A 14,005-nucleotide genomic window follows, 5' to 3' on the forward strand; every position below is an offset into this window, starting at 1 on the left:
TCGGGTGGAGAACCCTCCCATGCGACAGAAGATCCTCGCGAAGGGGCAGCCTGATTGGAGGATCGATACTCATTCTCAGAAGCTCTGGATACCTGACTCTCGTCACCCAGCCCAGAGCCACAAGAATTACTTGGACATGGTTGCTCCTGATCTTCTTCAGAACACTGGGCAGGAGTGGTATGGCGGAAAGGCGTACAATAGGCCTGAGTTCCACTTGCGACAAAAAGCGTTGCCGAGCGATAGCCGCCTTGGAAACTCCAGCGCACAGTACCGCTGACACTGCTTGTTCTCTTCGGAAGTGAACAAATCTAACCAAGATTCTCTCATTTTCTGAAGGAGACCTTGCACCACCTCTGACTGGAGATGCCACTCGTGATCCGCTAGGCATCAATGGCTGAGTTAATCCACCCTGGCATTCAGATAACCTGCCAGATGTTGAACCACCAGGGTTATGACCTGTTGTTTCAGGCACGCAATAGATCTCAAAACCTCAGACGACTTCATCAAATAAACAAAATATTCTAGAATGCCCATTGTTGGTAATTGTTAGAGATTCAGGACCGGCAAAGGAGAACTGTTTTTCTCTACATTAGCTTGATTTCCCCTTAAAGACAAACACCAATTTAACTTTCAGGGCCCATATTACAGTGCCCCAGGGTGCAACTGGCTTTTGTGACTGCTTTGTTTGCGCCCGGGGCATTTTGATATTACAGAAGGGGCTGCAGACGCGTGTGCGATCTCTTCTGCATTACAGATAATGGTGGCGCACATGTAGGGCTATTGAGAGGGTATTCCCTTGTGTGAATGGGTGCGTGGCACCATGCAAATGAGGGAATCTCTTTGCCTCTCTGCCTGCGCCATATTACTATGGAACCTCCACACTTCCCCTTGCATGCAGGTGCAGTAATTTACTGCACCCTCCTGCAAGGGGATCTCTCTTCCCTCTTGAAAGTGCATGAGGGTTGCCACCTGCACAGAGAAGCACAGAGCAGCTTTGAAACACCTATGACGTATTTCTCTCGAATGCACTGCCCCAAAATCCCAGTTGCCCTGTAAGCAGCGCATTCTTCCTAATAGGTTGCACACTTGCCCTGTTTGCAGCCAGCGCATTTGCTTTAAGGTGTATCGGGGCAGAAACAGGAAAAATGCACTCTATCTGTAATAGGACCCCTGATCTGCTAAACTCCAGGTAAGGTGAGTAATGGGGGGACAAAGTACTAACGTCCAAATAGAGATATTGAGTGTAAACCAAGCTAATAACAACCAATGTACTTTAAATACTTCATAGAGCAATCTGGATGGATGAAATTGAGACTCAAACCTGTGGATCAGGAGGTAAAATGCTTGTGAAAAGTGCTGTTTCACAGAGAGCCTGGTGTGTTCATGGAAGAGGGAAAATGTATACTTGTCTTCAAATTCCCTAAAAAGCTTTTGCTGGTAGCCCCATTGCCAGCCGTGCGAAGTGCCCCACATCATGGGTTCGGGTACCTCATTTTAGTGTCGGTCCCTGAATTACTGCACTAAAATGGAAAGTTATGCATTTTAAAGCTCCTCTCAGCAAATTCTTCAAGGCGCTTTGGTTTGCACTACATTATCAAGTCAGAGAGGCTTCTCTGCTGTGTGCTCCAGGCAGTGGGAGCCGGGATCGATCAGCGGTGACTGGTTGCTATGGATACCAGTCATCTCAGCTTGGGCCCTGCTTCTTTACTTTGTATCTCTTTACAAGTCCAGGCCCTGCTCCGATGTGAGAAGAAGGAGGTGCTAATGATCACACCTTCTCCAGCGTTAGACTCAACGCTGCAAGCCCCACAAAAGATCAACTACAAAAATCAAGTGCATGTGTGCATTGGTTTTGAACTATTTATGTTGCAACCCTCACGCAAGCAGCAGCAGGATATAGGTGGGTCATTTTACTATGTCCTCTGCACTGATCACTTTAAGGTTTTGAAAATGTGAGGATATATGTTTGTGGTAGAAGAATAAAGGGCCATATGTATCAAGCCAAATTGACTTCGCAAACGCCGAAATTCGCAGAATTTCGGCGTTTGCGAATGCAATTTGGACAAATGGTATGTATCAAGGAAATGTGCTTCAAAAATAAGGAATCGCAAAATTTGCGATTCCTTATTTTGCGATTGCATAAAGGAATTGCAAATTTTGCGATTCCTTACATGCAATGTAAAAAGCCCAAAAAATTCTCAAATTGGCCTTAAGGAATCGCAAATTACCACCAACTTCTAGTTGGTGGTAAGTTGCGAATTCCTTTAAAAATGCATATTTTTGCATTTTTCCAAGTGCCATGTGACGCACATACATGCCCTTAGGGCATGTATGTGCGCCACAAGTGCACCCATGCATATTTCAGGGGTGCAGCAGGGTGTCCTTTGGACACCCCTGCACCCTTGAAATAATTTTCAATTTGCGATTAGCAAATTGCGAATCGCAAATTGAGATTAATTTCACATTCATTACTATGGGCCTCCTGGCCCATAGAAATGAATGGGAAATAATTCCTTACTTGCGATTAGCAATTTGCTAATCGCAATTAAGGAATTTTAAGAAATCGCAAAAAAAAAAGCGATTTTCTACATACATACCATTTTGCGATTTCTAAATAGCGATTCCTTAAAAATCGCTATTAAGAAATCGCAAAAGGGTATGTTGATACATATGGCCCAAAGTGTAATAAGGAAAGAGCAACTGTACTAATACTCTTTAATATGCAAAACAAAAACAGCACTCACATATTGAGTATTTATTACTACCCAAAAGAGCCCTTCATACCAATCTTGGCATATTGAAAGTTAGGAAGAAAACAGTAACATTCTATCCGCATGCATTTTAGTTTGCATGTAGCTCCTTGATGCTAGTTGAGAACTCCCTGAGCTGTAGGGCAATGCATAAAAATTGTGACCCGCAGATAACCTAAAAGAAAAATCTGTGGCAAAAGCAGTAACACACTGATGTGTCTGCGTAAAATATAAATCTGTGACCTGCATGTTATAACTTGTGCTTTACAGCCGGTGCCTTAACCGTTTATGCAATTTTTATGGTGAGTCAAGTCTGTGATCAGATTGCCCCTCGAATTCTCTAGCAAGTGCAGTAACCACCAAGTAGGTTTCTGACTTTCCATTTCAAAGGTTCTGCTGCAGTTTTAAGGCCCTTTTCGAGCCTCTCATTGTTCAACTGAGGTCATTTCCAATATTTATCTCTTTGCATGGTCTTAATTGCATAGTTTTATTCACAAGAAAGTGCCACTCGAAGTGTCATTTACCAATAGAATGTCACTTGTACACATGCGGACAACATGGAAATGTCACACATAAGCAATCTGAAAAGTTGCCATCTATGGAGCCACAAACTAACAAATGATGTGTGCCCAGCTAATTGCCACCCCGCCTCATTGAACGGTTGGGGAACCGCTTGTTTTTCAAAAATGGAGTCTCACTTTGAATTGCTATCCAACAGGCTTTGCTGTAGGCTGATCACCAAGAGTTTGCCAGCTTAACGGTGTCAGAACCTCCACACCGCTTAGAATAAGGCTTTATTATAAAGGGGGGGTAGAACCCAAGCAGTCACGGGGACCTGGGCGTCAAGTAGTAAATGTATAGAAGGGTCCCCGTGGAAAGGGAAATATTTCTGCACAAACAATAAAAGAATTTTAGCAAGGACTAAGATGGTACTCAAAGGACAAGATTGTTGTCATTTATTCAACAACAAAAAGGTTTAACAATTTACAGCAATATTTGTACTCATTTATAAGTGACAACAATAAATCGGAAATTCAAAAAGGGCCCCAAGGGGGAGAGAAGGGGAAGGAGGGATGTGCTCAGAGGTTGTGTAAAGGGTTATAAGGATAGTACACAGATTTACACAAACTGTACATATACACAATCAACAAGGAATTACAAATTATTCCAAAAAACCAAAACGGCCTTTGTCAATTAAGGCAAAATTCAACTAAAAGGTGGGGCATTCCACGGTCACGTGTACAATTCAATCAAGTACTGGAAATGTGCCGGATGTCCCAAGATAATGAGGTGTCGACGTTTCGACCCCTATGTCTAGGATCAGTTTATTCCTTGGCCGGGGTCTTCATCAGGACCGTTGTAGAAGGGAAGGGACGAGGAGGGGCCGTCCTATCTGAAAGATGGAAACCCGTATCAGGGAATGGAGTGTCAATTAGTAAAAACCTAAACAGTCATTAATACTGTGCACCGGGGAGGTGGCATTAATTGAAAACAAAATGAAAGCCATGGAGTCCGGGTCAGGAGACCTCTAGACAAGGGAGCCAGAAGCTGAATATGCGACTAATCCATAAACACGCTTGTGAATTTAATTATTCCAATACATCAGGGACACATTAGCCAGGACAGAAGGGAGACCAATTGGCAGTACTTTAATGATACATGCTTAGGGTGGCATATGGGCGTATAAACAAAGGAGCTCTGATTGCGTATTATATTGTGAGGGCACGGTAATTGTTTGAAAAGGAGCTAAGAGCAATTACCTGTGGTAGAATGAGACACACTCTTTTGAAATTCAAAAGTGTAGGCTGCCTGCTTCAAAAAATTATGCTGCTGGGCACGTCTTAAATGAAACGTCTAAACAAAACACGAAGTAAGCATCAGTCAGAGTGACTGCAAAAGGCAATAATCTGATAAGGCCAGTTCAAAAAGTGGGAAGGGTTACCTCAGTATATTAAGCTGCGACGTTGCCAGGAGGCTTGGGCGCTGTGTTATAATCAATAAACTGTAAATACAAGAATTTGAAATTTGCATCAATAGTGATATAACCGCAACGCGGTGGTCTGCCAAGCAAACTCCACAGTGTCGCATGTCCATACCTTCAGCGAGTCCGTGCAGTAACTAACGGACTGGGGAGCTAGACGATGTGTAAGGCAATATGCCGATCGGCTCCGTTTGGTCGCGACGGAAATCTGAAACAATTATGGGCGCTCGTAAGTCACACGCAGTTAAAACTATAGACGGCCAAAGGGAAGCGGGACCGGAGGGTTCTCCACTTACTTTTAACGCGGACCGCGAGGCAGCAGAGCGTCTTGCTGCAATGTTATCACCGTATGTCGTCCACCGCTGATTGAAGCAGCAGGGCTTCTCGCGTTGGCACACAAACACCGCCGAACACTACGCGAAGTTAGGGGGCGGGGCTTGCGGTGTGACGTGGGTTGAGAGAGTAATAGAAAAAAGACTCGGGTAGATTGAAATACAGCCCTTTTGCAAGAATGTAACCTGTTCTAGCCCTTACCTCTAATTGGAGAATTATTTAAGAAATTCACAGACATTGCATTTACATACAGCCCATATAGGCGATTAAAATGAAATTCCACAGTTGGAGTGGACTCGCGCACAGCCCATGCAAGGGAGTGAAGGCGAGTGAGAATTATTTAAGGAATTCACAGACATTGCATTTACATACAGCCCATATAGGCGAGTAAAATGAAATTCCACAGTTGGAGTGGACTCGCGCACAGCCCATGCAAGAGGAGTAAATAAAGAAGGAATTAATTAGAGAAATAAATCAGAAACCCTATTCTTATATCCAGCCCATTTGGACAAGTAAATTAGAATTACACATTTAGACTCAAGCACCGCCCTTGTAAGGGAGTGAAGGCGAATGCTCACCAGAGAAATGAGATCACATTATACAACCACTGTATGTTAACATTTGATAAGCTGAAGGATACTCGTGCACCTGTCTCACAGGATAGTGTAGACGAGTCACATGCGTATATCAAATTGATTAAATTAAATTTGAGTGGACACAAAACTCGTGCACCTGTCTCACAGGATAGTGTAGACGAGTTACCTGCGTGTATCAAGTAGTTAAAATGAATAGGGATCACCCATAGGGTATCTGGAAAGTATCAGTATAGGTTATATATGGCAATGAGTGAATTATTCATCTCACGGCCGCTAGCTGTGCAAAGCTACCGTCCTGTTCATTTAGGCCATTTTTAATGGAGTCCAGGAGAGACATCCATTTGCATTCACGTACATTCAGCACCACAGCTAGGTTACCGCCCCGTCTCCCTAGGGAAACTTTCTCGATTACAAGCCACCGCAAATCTTTCACGGTGTGTCCAGCGGTCTGCCAATGGTCTACCAGGGGGGCGCCTGGGACCTTGCAACGTAATCTACTGCAATGTGCCGAGATCCGTGATTTAATTTTCTGCTGAGTTTGCCCCACATAGACTTTACTACATGGGCACGTTATTATGTAAATCACACTTTCGGTGTTACAGTTAGTGTGATGTTTTAGTTTAAACGTCTGTTGTCCATGGGTGAAGGTCTTGGTCTGGATAGTTGTCTCGCAGGCAATGCAGGTCCCGCATCTAAAGTGACCGATCACAGGTGGTAAGTTCCATAGACTCGTGAGTGTAGGAGGGCTCTCTGGTTCCAGGTATGAGTGAACCACTATATCTCGAATGTTTCTAGATCTCTTAAAGGAGTGGAGAGGAAGCTGTGGTTGGTCAATTTCCTGAGCTATTAATGGCCAATTCTTGTTGATCACTTTTTTGACATCATTACTCCTTGTGGTATAGGTGGTGACGCAAATCAGACCCTGAGACGAACAGGATGATTCGAGATAACCGACAACAGACGTTTAAACTAAAACATCACACTAACTGTAACACCGAAAGTGTGATTTACATAATAACGTGCCCATGTAGTAAAGTCTATGTGGGGCAAACTCAGCAGAAAATTAAATCACGGATCTCGGCACATTGCAGTAGATTACGTTGCAAGGTCCCAGGCGCCCCCCTGGTAGACCATTGGCAGACCGCTGGACACACCGTGAAAGATTTGCGGTGGCTTGTAATCGAGAAAGTTTCCCTAGGGAGACGGGGCGGTAACCTAGCTGTGGTGCTGAATGTACGTGAATGCAAATGGATGTCTCTCCTGGACTCCATTAAAAATGGCCTAAATGAACAGGACGGTAGCTTTGCACAGCTAGCGGCCGTGAGATGAATAATTCACTCATTGCCATATATAACCTATACTGATACTTTCCAGATACCCTATGGGTGATCCCTATTCATTTTAACTACTTGATACACGCAGGTAACTCGTCTACACTATCCTGTGAGACAGGTGCACGAGTTTTGTGTCCACTCAAATTTAATTTAATCAATTTGATATACGCATGTGACTCGTCTACACTATCCTGTGAGACAGGTGCACGAGTATCCTTCAGCTTATCAAATGTTAACATACAGTGGTTGTATAATGTGATCTCATTTCTCCTCAATAACTCCTATTTTGCCATCTTTTACATAGAATGACCCTGGTGAGCATTCGCCTTCACTCCCTTACAAGGGCGGTGCTTGAGTCTAAATGTGTAATTCTAATTTACTTGTCCAAATGGGCTGGATATAAGAATAGGGTTTCTGATTTATTTCTCTAATTAATTCCTTCTTTATTTACTCCTCTTGCATGGGCTGTGCGCGAGTCCACTCCAACTGTGGAATTTCATTTTACTCGCCTATATGGGCTGTATGTAAATGCAATGTCTGTGAATTCCTTAAATAATTCTCACTCGCCTTCACTCCCTTGCATGGGCTGTGCGCGAGTCCACTCCAACTGTGGAATTTCATTTTAATCGCCTATATGGGCTGTATGTAAATGCAATGTCTGTGAATTTCTTAAATAATTCTCCAATTAGAGGTAAGGGCTAGAACAGGTTACATTCTTGCAAAAGGGCTGTATTTCAATCTACCCGAGTCTTTTTTCTATTACTCTCTCAACCCACGTCACACCGCAAGCCCCGCCCCCTAACTTCGCGTAGTGTTTGGCGGTGTTTGTGTGCCAACGCGAGAAGCCCTGCTGCTTCAATCAGCGGTGGACGACATACGGTGATAACATTGCAGCAAGACGCTCTGCTGCCTCGCGGTCCGCGTTAAAAGTAAGTGGAGAACCCTCCGGTCCCGCTTCCCTTTGGCCGTCTATAGTTTTAACTGCGTGTGACTTACGAGCGCCCATAATTGTTTCAGATTTCCGTCGCGACCAAACGGAGCCGATCGGCATATTGCCTTACACATCGTCTAGCTCCCCAGTCCGTTAGTTACTGCACGGACTCGCTGAAGGTATGGACATGCGACACTGTGGAGTTTGCTTGGCAGACCACCGCGTTGCGGTTATATCACTATTGATGCAAATTTCAAATTCTTGTATTTACAGTTTATTGATTATAACACAGCGCCCAAGCCTCCTGGCAACGTCGCAGCTTAATATACTGAGGTAACCCTTCCCACTTTTTGAACTGGCCTTATCAGATTATTGCCTTTTGCAGTCACTCTGACTGATGCTTACTTCGTGTTTTGTTTAGACGTTTCATTTAAGACGTGCCCAGCAGCATAATTTTTTGAAGCAGGCAGCCTACACTTTTGAATTTCAAAAGAGTGTGTCTCATTCTACCACAGGTAATTGCTCTTAGCTCCTTTTCAAACAATTACCGTGCCCTCACAATATAATACGCAATCAGAGCTCCTTTGTTTATACGCCCATATGCCACCCTAAGCATGTATCATTAAAGTACTGCCAATTGGTCTCCCTTCTGTCCTGGCTAATGTGTCCCTGATGTATTGGAATAATTAAATTCACAAGCGTGTTTATGGATTAGTCGCATATTCAGCTTCTGGCTCCCTTGTCTAGAGGTCTCCTGACCCGGACTCCATGGCTTTCATTTTGTTTTCAATTAATGCCACCTCCCCGGTGCACAGTATTAATGACTGTTTAGGTTTTTACTAATTGACACTCCATTCCCTGATACGGGTTTCCATCTTTCAGATAGGACGGCCCCTCCTCGTCCCTTCCCTTCTACAACGGTCCTGATGAAGACCCCGGCCAAGGAATAAACTGATCCTAGACATAGGGGTCGAAACGTCGACACCTCATTATCTTGGGACATCCGGCACATTTCCAGTACTTGATTGAATTGTACACGTGACCGTGGAATGCCCCACCTTTTAGTTGAATTTTGCCTTAATTGACAAAGGCCGTTTTGGTTTTTTGGAATAATTTGTAATTCCTTGTTGATTGTGTATATGTACAGTTTGTGTAAATCTGTGTACTATCCTTATAACCCTTTACACAACCTCTGAGCACATCCCTCCTTCCCCTTCTCTCCCCCTTGGGGCCCTTTTTGAATTTCCGATTTATTGTTGTCACTTATAAATGAGTACAAATATTGCTGTAAATTGTTAAACCTTTTTGTTGTTGAATAAATGACAACAATCTTGTCCTTTGAGTACCATCTTAGTCCTTGCTAAAATTCTTTTATTGTTTGTGCAGAAATATTTCCCTTTCCACGGGGACCCTTCTATACATTTACTACTTAGAATAAGGCTTTAAGCATGTTTGTTCTCAATGCCTTCATAACAAGCATTTGCAATGCAATAGGTCTCGCATTATTAAAGTTTGAGCTATTGGTGTTGCATTTTTTAGCAATGCCAATAGCTCAAATTTTAATAATGCGAGACCTATTGCATTGCAAATGCTTGTTCTCTTTTGATTTAGACTGCTCTATTGTTTTGGGTGCCTTCTCTGTAAACACAGTCAAAGGCTTTGTTGCAGACCAAGAATACTACACCACCCCTCAATCCTAACGCAATCTTTGCACAGGTATATGTTAGCTCTCACTTCGAGGACCATCTCATTATGAAGCTGTCCTAGAGTGCAACTTGAAACGAGAATGGTAGCTTTCACAAAATTTCACAGATCTTGCATTTGCTGTTGTTATATATTATTTACTCAGCTGCGCTTATTTGGATTAAGACTTTCTTAGTCCAAATGCAGTTTACTGGCATTAGCCTAATCTCTAATAAGTAGTTTAACAAGGTCATCTATGGTGCCATCAGCACCCCTCTATGGCACTTGAGTGCTCGAGTGTGTTTTAGGGTGAAAAGGAATATAGCGGCCTCCACAAAGGCATTTAAGGTAGGTAAAAGAGTATTCCGATAGTACTCTTTTGCCCACTCTTACAAGCGTTTCTGAGTAGGCCCCAAAACGTCTAAAATGGAAATAAAATACGAATATTCATATACAATAAGCACAAATGGACAGGGTTGAGCCCTCTTGATTTTTACTATCAAGGTGACTGAGTTGAACATTTAGGCAATAATTGACAACAGCTTGTAAGATTATGCAAAAAGAGTACTCCTGTAGTACTACTTGCTGTACTCATAAATGTTTATTGTGAATCAGCCTAATATTCTTTAGCCTTATTCCTAGTCTGTTGTTACATAAGTAACTTAGAATAAGCGATACATAGTTAACTGGCCCTGTTTTTTTTAAATATGTCGCAGATTGATTCCATTCTGCTACCCAATCAATATTATAAACCAAGATACGCTTTAGCAGTTTTTCAGTCTGATTTTCTTTTCTTCTGGCAGTAGTGAAGGTTCTTGAAGCAATCCTTTCTAGGTCTGGTATTATCACAGAGTTTTGGATTTTTCTCTAAATATATACTGACATATGGGGTCCCAGCCAGCCCTCTTTCTCCATTGATCTGTTTTTGTGTCATTCACATTTTAGTTCCACCCACTACAGCCTACAGCATGGGGTCATCCCACTACAGCCACTGGTTAACTTCACGGTATGTGATGGCATTCTGCTCTTGCACAAGTAATTAATGAGCACAATAGGTCTCATCAGCACAATAGACTATTGTGGCAAGGTGTGTTTTGTAAGACCCAAAAATATTTTTGCTTTTAGTCATCAGTTTTAATATTGACAAGGGTCAGCTCCCCAAGAATAAACCTTTACAAAAACTACAATAAAACACAACAAACAGTGCCAAAGAGAAAGACCAACACCAGGCTCATTTGCTTTGCCAGTGCTGGTTTATGATACAAGAAATTGTTACAAGGAATACTTTGAATGTACCTTACATATTTTAGAAAGTCCGATACATTAACATTCAACTTATCCTGTTACAACTATAAATAATATATTATATTTTTTAAACATACTTCATACTGAAAACACAACTAGTTCAAATACGTTATGAAAATGGTAGCATACACCACTAGCAACAACATAGAATTATGAATCTCATACATATAGAAGTTATCAGAGACAGACTATGGGCCAGATGTAGGTAAATGGCATTTACCGATTCGTAAATACCGAATTTTACCGATTCGGTATTTACAAATCGGTAAATGCTATGTAGGTATTTTTACCGAATAATTTAACGAATCGGTAATATTCGCTAATTACCGAATCGGTATTTACGGATTCGGTAATTGCCATTGATTCCTATGGGCCTTGAGGCCCATAGGAACCAATGGCAATTACTGAGCCAAAAGCCTTCTTAACATTATGGTGGAAGCACTGTTGCCCACACATTTTCCACCAAAGTGATGGGAAACTTCAAGCATACTATGGTAGCTATCACTTGCCAAACTGCAGTGTAGTATCCTCTCTCCCACAGCTGCATGGCTGATGAGCCACTGTCCTTTCAATTTCTGATTTTACTGATAACCTCTCTAGATGAAAAGACAACCATTCTCCAACATGACAGGGAGGTAAAATGGATACATACAGGTGAATATTGTACCAAATGCTCTTCCCTGAGACAACGCAAAACTGATGTCATCAAGGAAAGCTGTGGCATGAGTTTGACAGGTACACCTCTTTGTGCAGAGATTATGCTCAGCAAGAGTTTAAGTCCTGATCCTGCTGGTGTACGGGAATCTTATTTATACTTCTTGTATGGAGATTGGGGTCAGGGTTCTACGCCATTTTAGACATCTGTTAGCTAAGCTGATTTTTCTTCCCTTAGAACGTCAAGATTCTGGCTTTTGCTCAAGTATTAATAGGTGTCCAAAACAGCAAACACATGTTCTGTATACCATTGTTACGACTATGTATCAGTTCTGTTAGAAATAGGAGGTACTGTATTTTATTACGGGAAGCCAACATTACCAGTTAAGAACACTGCCATTTGGCCTCATTGTCACCTGTGGTATTGTTGGAACACTTTCTGCAGTTGTAATCGGCCTATTGCCACTCATATGTTGATGATTGCCCTGAACGCAGAAGCATAAAGGCAGAGATTGTGTACATCCTTGCCTCCTTTTTCCAGTTTGAGATAAACTACCCTAAACTGTCCTTGCTACCTGGGGTTATTAGTAGCCTAGGCTAGGTCTCTGCGAAGTGCTGAAAGAACTCTGCTGCGGTATGCTGTGTTCCGTGAGCAGTGGAGTCGACTATGTCGCGTTGTTTGCATTAATCCTTAACTGCATCACTCGGAGCGCCTGAGGGCGATTCTTATTTCTGCTGCTCAAGTAGATTTTCTACTTGGGTGACAGCTTTCTACACTCGAGCGGCAGCCTTCTCAACATGAGTAGTAGCGGCCTACCTCGACTGCCTGCATTCAGAAATCTTGCAGGGAGGTGGTCTAGAGCGTGAATTCTCTCGCTCGCCAACTTAACTTTGCTGGGCGGTGAGAGAGAAAAACCTCTGCTCCGCTTCGCAGGCTTTTTCGGAGCTCCCTGCTCAGAGCATGGGGTGGGCAAAACTCTGCGAACTCTGCCGGGCGAGCGGAATTCTTTTCCCACCCCCAGTTATTAGGGGAATTCTGAGCCCTCAGCCAGAGAGTGGATCACTTCTTGATTAATGATACTGTAATGTTCTTTTGTTTCCAGATATAACACCCGTTGTCAGTGTGGCTTTAGTTTCACAAGTACCGTAGTGGACTCAGAAGCCCCAGGATTAGACCTGGCAAGCTTTTGGCGTGTTTTCCCTGTCTTTTTGCTTTCTGAACTCCTCGTTTTGACTTGTGTTGGCTGATTTAGTGTCTGTGAGCACTTTCTCGCTGCTGTTCAGTGTTAAAGTGCAAGTGCTCCTACTGTAAATTATGCTATGGATTGGTGTTTCCATTGTTGGCATGTTTGCTTTACTGGTAAGTCTCTAGTGAGGTGCACTCAGAGTGCCAGGGCCTGTAAATCAAATGCTACTAGTGGGCCTGCAGCACTGGTTGTGCCACCCACAGAAGTTGCACTATAAAGGTATCTCAGACCTGCCACTACAGTATCTGTGTGCTGTTTTTACTGTCATGTCGACTTGGCAAGTGCACCTACTTTCCAAGCCCTAACCTTTCCTTTTATTACATGAACGTCCCCCTAAGATAGGTTCAAGGTACCCCAATGGACAGGGTGCAGTGTATGTGAAAGCAGGACATGTACTGGTGTGTGTTACATGTCCTGATAGTGAAATACAGTGTATTTCGTTTTACACTATATAACTTCCCAATGGGACAAGATAGAGAAATTGAGTTTATTATACCTAAACTCAAAATGTAAAAATGCATCTTTTAGTAAAGATTATTTTTATATTTTTAACCATTGAGGATCCTTTAAATTGTGAATAGAAGCAGCCTTGAGGGATTATTTTGTAACACTCTTCCCCAGTTGGCTTTGCTTGTGAAAAAGTCTGTTTCCCAATGGGCAGCATCCTAACAAATAGAACCATATAAATTACACAATTTAGGTTTGCTGTATGTATGAATTCCTTACAGAAAATCTGATTGGTGTGTAATTTAAATTGTTATTATTGTTTTCATGTGTTTAATGTACTTTCGTTAATTTCATGTTCAAACAATGTAATGTATTGTGTTGAAATAGAAAGTGTTTTCTCAATTTCAGACATTTATGATATTGAAAAAATAGAATCAAATGCAACACATGATTAAATAAATAACTAGGATCAAAGAATCAAGATTGGGTCCTTCATCTGCTTAAATAGTTAACAGCATTGAAAGTGGTGGCTAGGTTGCTGACGCCCTGCATTTTTAAAGATACTGTTTTGCGAATCTCCCTGACACTGTAGACACTGTAGCTGGCCTGCGACACCGCGGTCAGGCAGAACTCTTTGGATTTGTGGTTCACAACGCCATGATAGCCCCGGACAGAGCTATTGACTTCAAGGAACTGTATTTTAAGTCTATTTTTTATTATTGAGATTTCTGAGAACTGTATGGT

At 42.5% G+C, this 14,005-nt stretch overlaps 1 protein-coding gene across 1 annotated transcript in view; it reads right to left on the reverse strand.

Annotated features, from left to right (window-relative positions):
* Positions 1-14,005, reverse strand: part of LOC147684691 (uncharacterized) — a 378,108-nt gene that overhangs the window by 244,190 nt on the left and 119,913 nt on the right. The gene's annotated exons all lie outside the window — the stretch shown is intronic.

Source organism: Lissotriton vulgaris, chromosome 10 (assembly GCF_964263255.1).
Source record: "Lissotriton vulgaris chromosome 10, aLisVul1.2, whole genome shotgun sequence".
Taxonomy (NCBI): Eukaryota; Metazoa; Chordata; class Amphibia; order Caudata; family Salamandridae; genus Lissotriton; species Lissotriton vulgaris.